Genomic DNA, 5819 nt, shown 5'->3' on the forward strand with positions numbered 1-5819 from the left:
AAAGTAAATGAGGAGGTAATAATCAACTATTTTATTTTTTAGTAAGAAAGCAAAATTTGCATTGGATGGGGAGAGGAAAGGGAATAGAGATATATTTTACAATGTCAAGTAGGGGTTTAAAAAAAAAAACTCGTTTCCAGAAAATTTTTCTCATATTTAATATCTTTATTATGATTACAACATAATACTTTTGTACTTACATTCTCTAAACCCAAATAATCATATATACTTAAATTGAATCTAGGATATTTTCCTATATCTTCTCCCTATTTTAAAATCATTTACTTTCCAGTGTTTATGGTACAAAAGTGCTGATTCACCCATCTACATAAACCTATCTTATAATTTTTCTTAAAATCCGGATAACCATAAACGTGAAACTATTAAAAAGCAGAGCTTGTTCTATATCACAGCCAATTCAAGTCTGCCTTGTAAGTGCATTTGTTTTCAACATGTATTGGAAAATAATTGATGCAAAAGAAAGTTAACCATATTTTTGTCTTGAGTAATGTCTGTAAGTGTATTGCCCACAGGGTTCTCATTACAGCTGTGGAAGTTCCTTCTCCATCGAAGCTCCTGGGATCCTCAATCAGAAATTTAGGCCAACTTTGGGGAAAGTCAATTTGCTCTCTCCTTAGAGTAACAGAATTAGATACTTCTACTTGATATCAAGGAATCAGAGACACACAGCAGGCTTTTTATACCAAAACTTTGCGTATTTATTTTGCTTACAGACAACAAGAAGGGGAGAGCTAAGCAGTTATTTAACCAGCAAAATCCATTTCGTTGAATAAATTAGAGAGTTTGGGCTTGAAATCTCTCCTTTTTTCTCTTAAAAACATGCACAATTAGAGATGTATACTTTACAATATCTAGTCAGTGTAAAATTACTTTTAGGGAGAATGTGTGACATTCAGCCAAATTGTGTGGATAATTATCTCAATTCTACAACCTAACTTGACAAATGATGTGGCCACAGAGATTGTATGTAGTTGATACTGACTGCTGTTAAATGTTGCTTGTAAAAGTTTATGGTCTCCCTCTCATCTCGAATGAGCCCTTTATTGTGTTCAATATTAAAATTTTCAGGCCTGGTCTTATTTACCCCAAAAGATTTCCAGGAGCATAGAGTATGTAGGAGCTCAAGAAAGAAAGAAAAGGATGAACTTTTATACAATATGTTGAGGAAGATTTTCAAGGGAATCGTCATAGACAGGAACATATTAAGACATGCAATCATAAAATATTCTTTTCTAAAGAAGCATACAATAGTGCATTCAAAAACCTTTTTTAAATAATATGTATTGCTTTACAACCAGAGAAAATGCTAATTTTAAAATATCTTTCCTCATTGAAAAGTGCTAAACCATCATTTTCCACCTTTCTTTTTTAAATGATAAACACATAATTTATTTATTAAGTTCTACTTGCTTGTAATGCAATACACAATCTTTCCATAGACAGGACACTATCCTCAGAAGATGGCCTTCTAAATTGAAAGCACAGGGACAAAAGAACTAGAACTAATCTGCAGTTGATGGGCATAAATAGTGAAAATAGAATAAATTATTATTTTATGCAAATGTTATTTGATATAGTAGAAGCTAATGTTCAGGTAAATTATTTTTAATAGCCGAGGTGGTCTTTCTTGAGCCCCTCATCCACATGGCTCTCACAGCTTCATGGCCATTGCTCCATTACCAACAGTCTTCAAAACACAGAATATAATAAGATACAGCTATGACCATGCAAGAAAAGTTGAAAACAAGTTCCAGTTAGTGACTAAAACTTACAGGTAGAAGTTACATATGAACAACTGTGTGTGAGTGATGCCACTACCAAAACCAAAATGTCCATTATATGGATGGAAGTGTTCCTTATCCCTCTGTACCTACAAGTGCTTATGAATCGACACTGGGTTGTGGAAAAGAGACGCTGTGTTTGCCCACCAGCCCCTGATGCCCAGGAGAAAGAAAAGGCCACATTTCTTCCAAGTCTCCCTCTATTTAATAGCCCTGAGTAGCTTAACTGAAGAGTGTCACCTGCTATAAGTATATTTATTACTCAGGGTTAGAGCATCTTCTGGCTCTCTTCCTATGTATGACCAGGCAATTAGTAGAGCAACAGGCACTAGTCATTGAAAGTTAGAGAAAGAGGAGGAAAAATCCCAAATCCACTCAGGAATTTCAAAGAAAAATATTTGTTCTATTTCTTTGTTATGAACAATGAAAATTTAAAAAGACTCATTGGCTTACAGTAAAAACAAAATCAAGCTGGGCACGGTGGCTCACGCCTGTAATCCTAATACTTTGGGAGGACAAGGCAGGAGGATTGCAACTATTGCTTCTCCAGCCATTGTACACTCTAATTCCCTAATTATTTCTGGCCAAATGATTATTATCTTTTTTGTTTGTTTATTGTAAAATTATAGTACTCCATCTTTAGAAAACAATATATGTAGAAAATATATGTATACTTTAGTTTTATTTATTTATTTATTTATTTGTTTGGTGGTGGTGGTTGTTTCTGTTTGTTTGTTTTAATAGACGAAGTCTTACTATGTTGCCCAGGCTCGTCTCAAACTCCTGAGCTCAAGCAGTCCTCCTGCCTTGTCCTCCCAAAGTGCTAGGATTACAGGCATAAGCCACCATACCCAGCTTGATTTTGTTTTTACTGTAAGCCAATGATTTTTTTTTTCGTTGCTCATAACAAAGAAATAGAACAAATATTTTTCACTGAAATTCCTGAGTGGATTTGGGACTTTTCCTCCTCTTCCTCTCACTTTCAATGACTAGCGCCTGTTGTTCTAATAATTGCTTTCTCATATGTAGGAAGAGAGCCAGAAGATGCTCTAACACTGAGTAAGGCCTGCCAAGCTATGGACTTTTGCTGTTCTTGGGCCTTTGCTCCCCCTCTCTCTGCCCTGTGGAAGGGAATACCCGGGTCCCATGCTGAGGACCCAGACATCTGTGGTGGCTGATGCTGATCTAGTCCTTGCTAAGCCGGAAGGGAGGAAGAGAGGCAGCTGTGTGTGTGTGTGTGTGTGTGTGTGTGTGTGTGTGTGTAGGTTTGCCTTTCACCCTCCCCACTTCCTCTGCAGCCCTCCCCTGCTCTCTGCGGCTGGTGGCTTAGTGCATGAACTGATTAGGTAACAACAGAGCACCTTCCCTCCCTGTTTCCTCCCAATGCATTTGGGCCACAGCTTTTGAAGGCGCCCAGCCCTGCCACTATCCCGCCTTTATCACGGGCTGTATGGGGCTTTATCTGGAAAAGCCTGGGCTTTGCCCCTGGCTTCATCAATCATTTGAACCAGTTTACATCTCCTTCATGGTGTTCCGCCTCATTAAACCCATCAAGGGCACTGCAGAGAGGCTGTGGGGCCCAGGAATGCCTCCCCATTACAGGCATGAAAAAGGCTGCACAAACCTGGGGGAGAGGGTGCCCAAGATGACTTGCATGGCCACCAGATGCTCAGGCCTCACTCTTCTTGCAGGCCAGGGGTCTCCTTCGGGAGATTTCTTAGAGGTACACTTGGGAAATTAAGTGATCACCCCAGGCTGACAAGCATGCATGCCTCAGTCTTACTTCTTAAGAAACTCATGTGTGTGCTGGTGAAACTGGAGACCACAGTTTCACAGAAAGTGAAGTGTTTTCAGGTTGACAGCTGCAAATGCTGGTTGGAACCTGACACTGAATTTAGGGGCTTCTAGGGCAAAATGAATCATGGAATCCAGGTAACTTAGACACAACCCAGTTCTATATTTGGGGAAAAGAGACTTCCACAAATTTTCTAACTGCTATTCTACTGAGTAGCAACTCACATTTCTATTTTTGGATTTTCATTATGATTATTTTATTTACATATATAATCAAATTACAAGGGTTTTTCTTCACACTTTACTTTGCAACAGCATTTGGAGGTAGCCAGAGCAGGGATCATATTTTCAATGCCATTTTAAAAGCGAAAAAGCCAAAGCTAAGAGAGATTAAACTTAACCAAGATCATATGGCTAGTAATTGATGGGTTTACACCTCATTGTTTCTCCTTTACAACTTTAAAAAAGAGAAGTCCAGGGTGGCACTATTGTTCATGCATTATTTTCTCTTTGGTACAATGTCTAGGATATGATATCAAATATCTAGATACAAATGTACTTCCCTAAGGGTCTTCCCCAGCCTATTAGGAGAAAGAAGAGAAAGAAAAAGTAAAAACAAACAAAAAATCCACCACAACCCTGTTATCCTGTTATTGATAGAGTGAAATTAGTCTCTTAGAACCAATTAGTTGTAGAGAAGGACGTGCATTTCACTAGTTGTGAGCAGGGGAGAGGGACAAGGAGGAAGGAAGGGAGGAAGAAAACCATAACCTTAGATTGGCCTCTTAACATCCAGTTTGTGCTACAAATAAGAATCAAGTTCCATCTCACACAGCACCACCCGGGGACCCAAAGTAGTAGCCCCTGGACCTCCTCTTGCACCCAAACAACCATTTTATGCACCAGGCATCCATTTGACAGTGGACTTCACCCTAAGCCCTGTGCTGTTACTTCTAAAACTTATGGGGAAGCTAAAGTGGCAGTGAAGACACCTCCTCAGCCCTGGTCTCTCCCACCAGCACACCACCTGGCACCAGACAGCTCCAGCTCAAAGCCGTCGCAGTCCCTGGGTGGCCTCTACGGGAATCCTGGGGCAGAGATGGAATTACGAAACCCTAAACCACTCAGACAGACGCGCGAATCTCGTCTGTCAGGCTGCTCCCGCCCACAGCCCACACACCCCCGGGCCTTTGCGCCACCGCACCAATTTGCATCCCCAACAAATGTGCGCTGCCTTGATCGCCGAGCACGCGGGTATTAATGATCATAAAAAACTGGGCGATTACAAAAAGAGAAAGTGCTAAATGCCGGGAGCTGGGGCAAGATTTCAAAAGGCAACACACCGAATCCAACTCTGTACTTTAACTTTTTTAATAACGATTTTTTTTTCTGGGCTGGAAGCTCGCACTGAATCCTGGAGGAATTGCTAAATCAGATTAAGGTTATATTTTGCAACAGACTGGATGGAGCAATAAAGGAGAGCGCGCGGAAATGGGACTTCACCCATCAATTAGATCTCTATTAGCAGCCAATGCAGGCTTCACCACAGGAAATGTCACGTCCCAGCCCTAGCGGACCCTTTCGTTCTCCATCCCCAGCTCTCACCTGCCCTGTATCCCGGAGTTAAACAACTCTTCTGGCGCACACATTGGAACTAAACAAACCCTTTTGTGTGGAATACGGTTTTTGTGTTTTGTGTTTTGTTTTTCTTACTGATCTTGTTTTGGAACCCTGTACCACCTGCCTTCCCCACCCCCAGCGCAGAGAGCTAACCCCGGGACACTCCCACCGCGGCCGGCTGAACAGGTTGCAGCGTGACACCTGCGCTGTCTGCTGGGTGGCTCAGGACCGCGGTGCGGGAGATGGTGCGCTGGGCCCTATTAATATTAAAAGCTTTATGACAGTCCTGGGCAGTCCGTAATGAAAGGTGATTAACAAGACAATGGACAGGATTCTGAATGGTGGGGCAACTCATCTGCTATAATAGATCAGACCCGCCTCGGGGGCCCAGCGTGCGAATTCCGCCCCGGGATCCCAAAGAGTCCGAGTGCATGGAATGGAAGACAGGCAGGCGTGATGTGGCCATAGTGCGAGTCAGACCGCGGAAATGGCGCGCCCTGCAGGCTAGAGGAGACCCACGTGCGGGATCCACTCTGACCTCGGCTTCATCTCTGATGCTTTTACTGCTGTTCGCTTCAGCTTTGGAGTCTGAGATATGTGCGG

This window comes from Macaca fascicularis, chromosome 5 (genome assembly GCF_037993035.2).
Source record: "Macaca fascicularis isolate 582-1 chromosome 5, T2T-MFA8v1.1".
Taxonomy (NCBI): Eukaryota; Metazoa; Chordata; class Mammalia; order Primates; family Cercopithecidae; genus Macaca; species Macaca fascicularis.